This window comes from Tamandua tetradactyla, chromosome 5, assembly GCF_023851605.1.
Source record: "Tamandua tetradactyla isolate mTamTet1 chromosome 5, mTamTet1.pri, whole genome shotgun sequence".
Taxonomy (NCBI): domain Eukaryota; kingdom Metazoa; phylum Chordata; class Mammalia; order Pilosa; family Myrmecophagidae; genus Tamandua; species Tamandua tetradactyla.
In genome coordinates, this window is record NC_135331.1 from 106397780 (window position 1) to 106406173 (window position 8394).

An 8394-nucleotide genomic window follows, 5' to 3' on the forward strand; every position below is an offset into this window, starting at 1 on the left:
TCTTCTGGCTGTTTCCCCATGTCTGATAAAATGAGAACAGAGGGGAGATAAAAAAGGAATTGCTCAGTTCTCAACAAAATGTTAGAGGACATATGAAAGAGCCAGAACTTGTTGGGTTTGAAAATACTTTCTCATTCTTTGCCTCTTCAAGATACTCAAATGAAGAAAGAGCTTCATTGCAAAGATAAAATCTAGGGCGTCACTCTAAGAGTTTTTATTAAAACCCTAGAAAGATATAAGACAATACTTGAGAGAGTCATTCTGTCAGCCACAAGGCCCTTTTAAGTATTTTAAGAGCATGCCTTACAGATCCTCTCTAAACTTTATAAGAAAAATGCTCTATAGCAGAATTACAGAAAACTCAAGATAGAGAAATGCCTTTTCAAAATAATGGAATGTATTATACATTGATTCATAAGAAATCTTTATCATTTTTGAAAGGATTGTATCACCTTGGATTAGAAGGAACAGAGAAAATACAAAATGAAAAGAAGTCTTTAAGGTCACCAAACATTGATGGTCAGGAAATAGTCTGAGAAAATAAGTCAGCTCTAGACACTGGCCGGTTCTTATGGGAAAAGATGAATGGAAGACAAAATCAACAGCCCAGAGTGCAACCCGTAACCACAGTAGGAAGTAAGACTGAGCCCTAATCAAGAAACTGGCATCGTGGGCCTGGCTAGATTTCAAATTTGCTTGTCAAATGGAACAATAATGCTGGGTGTTTCACATTTTCCCCCTCAGTGAACAGGAGCCTCTATAATAGTGATTCTATTCCCATCCCACCTCTGTGTACTGACTGTGTGAGTGGCAGATAACTTGTCCCTTTTGATCACAGGTCATCAGATTTGGGGAAATTTACCTGAGGCATCACAGCAAGAAAGCTGAACCTGATCTAGATCACAAAATCTGTGAACTTGATCCTAAATCTGAATAGGGCACTGTTTTGAGGATAGTGGGGGAAAAGGTAAATTATTTTACATGTCACTAGGATTGGAATTTCTGTCTCTGTTTCAGGTTCTTGGGGAATTCATAAAAAATTCATTGGAATTCCCAGCTTGCAGCCTGACCTGAAGAATTTCAACTTGTCTATCTCCACAGTAGGGTGAGACAATTCTTATAAAAATATCATTATATTTGCATTATATTTATCTCCTGTTGTTCGGTTTCCCTAGAGAACCCCGACTAATACAGGTAAGCATTCTTCTTGTAAGGGCATGTAGTTGGCCCATGACAGGTATGGATAGAATAGTCATAAAATGTAAGTATTTTATATGACTTTATTATACCAAATATCATCATAGTAATGAAGTATAAATCATCAGTGAAGTATAAAGTACACTTATGCATGGCATAATTATGTTATGGACATTTTGATAAGAACTTTTGTTCAAATTTATCTTATTCTTCAAGTAATTGGCATAAAATCACATATATTTGATGACATTTTTTTCCTGCCCCAAATGTAGGCAAATCATATTTGAAGAAGGCTTTATGACTTACAAAGTAAATACAGAATCCAAATTGATTTTCATCTCAATATTGTGGGATGTGCTTTATTATTATATTATTCTCGTATTTCAGATGAGCAAAATGATGATTAGAATGGTTTTATCTTGCTCTAAGTCACATAGTTTTTAAACAGTGAAATTCAATTTTGAACACAGTCTTGTGGTACCAAAAACCTTGTACTTTTAGATAAACATCCTGAGTACTTTTCAGTGATCTTGCATATATTTCATATTGGACTGGGGCTGGGGGGAAGAGGGCTTACTGTGAAAAGGAAATGAGAATGGAAACCATGAGATGAGAATGGAAACCAGGTCTCAATAGAAGACGGCAAAATGTATCCATTTACAAATTAGGTTATATCCAAAATATTTGCTGGTTATTATTAAATGCACATAAACAAATAAATTATAAGTTGATTATTTAGGTAGCATTACCTATTTGAACATGAAACTGGAGCCAGAAACTTAAAATCTTTAAACTTGTTCATTAAGAATAAGAAAAAAGAAAAACTTAAAGGTGTTGAAAAAGCAAAATTGTCCTGCATTAATATTTCTGACTTTGAAAGTCATTCCAAACATAGTGGAAATGGAAGACAAATATATTTTTAGATATGACTGAAAAAAAATAACGTAACTAGGGAGTCAAGGTGAGTAGATTACATTTTTCTGTGTTGTGTGATGTCCTAGAAATTTTTAAATGTATTGTAGAGAATGCATTAAATGTAAAAATACTTGGCTCTTATAAGAGAATCTTTAATTGCACTTCAGTTGAAATTCAAACAGAATACAGAAATTAGTAGTACTTTTTCCAGACTTCCATATTCTTAAGGTACTATTTCTGTTAAGGGACACCTGAATTTCTTTCTTAAGGAATAAGCACAATGTAAACTCAAGAGAGGGAAAAAAACTCTTATTGGGGTAATTGATTTATGTCCCATCACTACATTAAGTTCTCTTTGAGATCTAAGCCCCAGGGAATTAGAGAATATCTTCTCAGCTAATACAATGGTAAATGTTTGCCTCTCTATCACAGTGGAGTGACATTATCGGATCCTCAGTTAAGAGTATTATATATATTTTATTTGCAATCCTTGCAATAACTCTGACAGGTAGTAATTTCCCTCCTTTTGTAAATTGGCCCCAGATGCTCAACTCATAGCAGACAGAGCCAAGGATCAAAGGCGAATATATCTAACTGTAAAGTTCACATGCTTAAAATACAGTAAGTTGATTTGCTTATTAAAGAAAACTATGTGCTTAAAAAGGTTTTATAAATCATAATGTCCTATATGAGTTTAACAAGCTCTTCTCCAAATTGATTTATTTTTATGAGGCTAAATTCTTTAACTCTCTAGAATTGACCCATTATCCCTATATCTTTGCATATTTTGCCTTTTCCTTATTGTCCTAAAGGCATTATATGTATAATTGTCCTCTATTTCCAGGAATACAGGGTGCTCAAGGTGAAATTTGCAGAGTATATATGTATAAGGATACATGCATATGCATGTATGTGTGTATATGTATATAATTCATCTCACAGAGCTACGGTCAGCATGATGAAGATACCTTGGTTTACTGCAAACTATTTATAACTTCACTGCCAAATTTTGGTCAACAGATGAAATTTTATATTGGTCATGATTTAGAACATATCTTTTTAAAGCAGTGTCTATCATAAAAATCATGCTGCAGTCCAGCAACTAGCACTTGAAAGTTAAAACATAATATAACATCAAGTTGTCAGCAAATAAAGAAGATGCTTGATAAATTTACCTCCTGATCAGATGGTAGAAAACAGGAACAGTGAAAATTTCAAAGGCTTCAGAAATCGCCAATTATATGGTATGATGACTCTGGATGGTTTTATAGGATTCTGAGTGTCTTGGTACTGTTTTAGGTCATTTAAGCCTTGCAAATACAAGCCTAATTTTTCCTACACCAAAATGTGGCACAAATACAAAAACAGTTTGAGTCAATATTCTAAGTACATTCCTTGATGAAACCAGGTCCAACTCTCCCTCCCAAATTCTGTCATTCAAAAATCAAGTCAAATGCTTGTCCTCTGTAGAAATGGCCACAGCTTTCCTCCAATCATCAAGAAGCAAATGTGCAGGGAAAATGCAGTGGCCTTGTTGGGAATTTCTATGCTTAGAGTAGTAAACAACTGCCTTCATTTGCTCTACATGTTTCCACATAGCACAAGCAAATCCTCTTAAATTTCAATTTCTTCATACCCATTCAGGTAATTTCTCTCTTCACTAACCTGAAATGGCATCCCTTTTGCTACAAGAAAATATCGTTTGCTTAATGTTAAACAAATTTCAAGTTCTGTATGTTTTCAGCATAGGACCCAGTGTCTCCGGTTATCAAACTTCTTGCTACAGCCCAACTGCACACACCCATCCACAATGATTCTCCATTAAATTCCCTTTTGTTTCTCCTCTTCTAAACAAGTTCCAGCTTAAAAATCATTCTCAGTTCCAATCTGCAGTGCTCTTCCTGCCCTGATCCACTTTGGAATTCATTTTCTCCATCATTTACTGCCTGTGGTAGGTTGAATTACGTACTCTGACAAACACATGTTCTTAATTGTAATCCTCATTCTTGTGGGTCTGAACCCACTATAAACTGTGTCTCTTGAAGAAGTTATTGTTAGTAAAGGTGTGGCCCAAGTGAGTGAGGGAGGCCTTAAAAAAAGAAAACTATGTAAAGGAGTAAGAAGCCAGAAGTCAGTGGGAATTTGAGGGGAAAGGAGAATAACTCACCATGTGATGGGAAGCAGAATACAAGCTAAGGAACCCCAAGAATTGCCGACACTCAGAGATTTGGGGAAGAAAACAAGCTTATTCCCAATATTTTGATTTTGGACTCAAAACTGTAAGCCAATACATTCCCGTTATTTAAGCCAAAACCAGTTTGTGGTATTTGTGATAGCAGCTCCAACAAACTAAAACCATACACGATGAAGTTCTCCTAAACAGTTTTTGTTTTAATGCTTTCCTCTATCGCTGTTTAACAGTTTTCTCTGAATGAGAAGAGGTCACAGTGCTCATTGTCATGGTGGTCTCTAGTCCCCTCTCCCTCTGTTTACCACTGTGGCTTGCATGTAGCGATTGATTAACCCATTGGGCAATTTAGTTTTCATTGATTTATTCATGCATTCAGTACTATGAAAATAGTCCACCTTGTATAAACTGTTACTCAGTCACTGAATAAAATTATCTAAATCAAACATAATAAAAAAGGAAAAAAAAATGTTTTATGAAATCAGTAGAATTATAATGGATATGACCAAAATTAAATAAAATGAGCCCAGGAAGAAAGAGTTAGTATACCAAAGTTTCAAAATACCATTGATTCTGTCAGTGATAAGGGCTGTTATGTTTATTTAGTTGCGGGGGAGGTGAAGGTAATTATCAAGAGAACAAAGGAGCCAAAACCATTTCTGTAGAGGTCAATGACATTCACCATAGTTTACAGTTCAATTAGTGTAGCTTCGTTCTTATAGTTAATCACAAAAATACTCTAAGAGAACAGTATTAAATAAATGGAAGTTTTGAAGTATTGGGGTACTTGACCTTTGGATAAAGCTGAAGAGATGGTGGAAATTTTGTGTAGAACACCTGAGTTAGTGACTAAATTTATTAGTCCTCACTACAAATTTCTTTGTACTGCAGACTTCAGCAACTTTTGGAGCCTCCTATAAAAAATGGGGATAACATTAAAATATTATTTTTCATCTTTATGGCAAAACAAAATCTATCTATATAAGGATTAATAGTAATAACTTTTATCATTGGATCAGCTTTCTACTTTATTCACTATCAGAACTTTCAATAACAATACAAATTACTAATTTTGAGATTTTGTTTTTTCCCCTCAGCTCTGCCCTTCTTCAAATGGAGCTACTAATACCTTGTAAAGTGCTAAAAAAGAACATTGTTGGTGTAAACATAATTAGCCCTCAACTCATGAATTATAGAAACAAATGAGCTGAGTTAGATTTTTTCTATTCCTTTTTTAATTGTAAAATTTTCATTTCTTTCCTTAAATGTAAAGAAAACACTCTCTAATGACAATTTGGAAAATAAAGTGTGAGATAAAAACAAATTCATACATAATTTCTCACTAAAAAATGAATTATGTAACACTTTAATCCCTTTCCTTCTATACAATGTTTTTATGTGTTTTAATCTAGCTCTTCCACTAGTTGAGTAGGCACAACTTCTGCCATCATCAAAATGTAGTTTTATTTTATTTACTGTCACCCTTTTAATTTTATTCAGTAAGGAAGGTTTTCCCCAGTCAATGGATAAAATTTCATCATTTTCCATATGTTGCTCAGAGTTAATAAACAGTTACTTCAATTTGCAAACATAGTCCCTATTAATAATTTGAATAGCCCATCTGATACAGTAAGCCAAATCCTGAACCGTACTACTAATTATTTTCCACAGGTCCATTTCCATTTAGAATCATCCAGGAGGAAGTGGAAATCATCCAGAATAGGGTGTCATCTCATTCTCCTCCCAAATAGCTATTGGGTCTTAAGCCCCTCAGGCATTACTACATTGGGAAAAAGAGGAAATAAGGCCCTACTTGAAGCATTGTCAACGAAAGCAAGCTCTGTGTTCTCTGTTGTCAGGCAGAGGCCTTAGGTTGGCTCTCTCTCTTTTGAGGCACACTTATGGTATCTCTGGAGTTTTCATGCTGATGAGCAATGAGCCCTTCTCTCCTGTAGATCCCTTAACTTGAGTGAATATACATAGATCTTTCACAGTCTCTTAGAGAAAAATGATATTACTTAACTTGATTATCATACAATCTCCTAGTGTACATGGACTTTAGATACTTTTTCTCCCTCAAGATAATTCTCTCAAATACAATTTTGAGACCTTTAAAAAAGAAAATTTATTATTTTAATCTTTTATCTAAAATGCTCTAATAATCCTCAGTTTTCATTAGAGTAAAACTCTAGATTATTAATATAGCCGGGGATATGGTTTTGATCAACCACATAAGTCTGATTTATCTATCACTTGTCTACTCCGAGGATTCATTCCACCTTTAAGGACCCATTTTCCTCCCCTTTTTGTGTTCTTCCTAGTTTCAAATACCTTGCATACACTCCTGTCTTACCTAAATCACACACTATTAGCCTTAGCCTCTCCTCCACATACTCCCAAGTGTGGCCACTGTTTGTCATGTTACTGCCTACTCCCATTCTACATAACTTCCTCAGGGAAGACTTCTTTGAACACCTAACAATTTGGGTTTTGTAATTCATTATATCCATTGCTCCCTGCAGCTCTCATTTATACATGTTTGTTGAATGTGTCTCTAATGTTGACAGCAGGGCTATGAACTATATATATTTGATGCATTACCGTAAGTCCAAAGCCTAGAACAATGCTTAGCACAGAGTAGGTGTTCAAATATTGAACAAACCACAGCTTTAAACGATATTTAATGTTTATCAACTATGATAGATGCTTTGTTAGGCTCAACTTTGCCATTTTTACTTTGAATCTGAGGTTTTGCCCTTATTTGTCCCTAAGGGAATCCAGGAGATAATACAAGAAATCTCTGAATGTTTTTCCTTTTTTTCCTATTCACGCTATAATGAATCGGCGGAACAAGAGTTGTTATGCAGATATGCAACAGACTGATCGATTGGAGATATATGCTGTCACAGGCTATCATCCTTGAGAAAAAAAGACTATGCATCTATCCCAATAATTCTGTTGTTTTTTAAATACATATTTTATTTATACCTATAATAAAAGGCACAAAGGTATACTTAAGTTTTAATGCTGCTCAAAATAGAAGGCAAGCTTTCTAATTTCATTTAAAAATATTCCCTACAGATTGATATCTGCCACCACTAATCATTGAGAAATTTGTAACTCCTAAAAATTAATGTGAGTTGCTAAATTTCAGTTACTTCTGTGAACTTTGCAATGCAAATGCATCTATAAATAAGAAGAAAGGAAGACAGTTCTCAAACCCTCTCTACTTTCTCAAGTGAAATCCTGAGAGGCTATGGAGCAATTATCCCTCTGGTGAATAATAGGATGAACATAGAAGGATGTTATTTTAATATCCACTTGTGCTATTTGCATATAAGTCATTTAAAAATAATGGAAACTATCAAATCATTTTTATTTTCAAGTTAGATCATATTCAAGGATGAACATCCTGGTAGACATCTGTGGTGCTACCACTCTGTGTCTGCTCACATTTTCTCTTGGTAAACAATGCTCTGATTTGATTATTGTGAGAATAATAACCTCCTTCCCTGCTGTAAGCTATCTGCTTTTTAAAAATTGATGATACGTCTCGTTTTCTCTGGTAAATCGTGATTGGTGAGACAGTTACCTTTTGTCACTTCTTGGCCATGGTTACCGATTCAGGATTAGGGTGAAACAACATGAAACAAATTGGCTCATCATAATCTCTAGAGCAGTAAATCTAATTGTGCACACAAGACGCAAGCCTTTTCAGTGAGGGTGAACCCCTGACACTTCTCAGGAAATGCTGAGGAAAAGACTACCCATCTCTTCCTTGCTGATTATGAACAAGGAAACACGTAGTCATTGTGAGAGATAATGATTTTATTTGCCTTCCAAGGATAAACATCATTAGAGTAAGCAAAATTGAAGGAAAAAGAGTAAAAAGATGGGAACAAATCAGGTTTAGAGTGACACCATGAGCCACCAGATAGCATCTTGTCTGAAGACTACCTCAGAACATATGTTTTATAAGCATATCACTTCCCTGTTTGCAGGCAGTTGGGTAAGGTCACCTGTTACTTGCCTTTCAAGCAGTCAGATTTACCGAAGAAAAGGAGTGGTGTCTTTCATTTTGGCAAATAGTAATT

At 34.9% G+C, this 8394-nt stretch overlaps 1 long non-coding RNA gene across 1 annotated transcript; it reads left to right on the plus strand.

Annotated features, from left to right (window-relative positions):
- Window positions 1–447: 447 nt before the first annotated feature.
- On the plus strand, window positions 448–2733 carry LOC143682671 (uncharacterized). Its single transcript, XR_013175221.1, has 3 exons — window positions 448–636; window positions 1018–1105; window positions 2656–2733. It is a non-coding gene; the product is annotated as an uncharacterized LOC143682671 (long non-coding RNA).
- Window positions 2734–8394: the final 5661 nt, after the last annotated feature.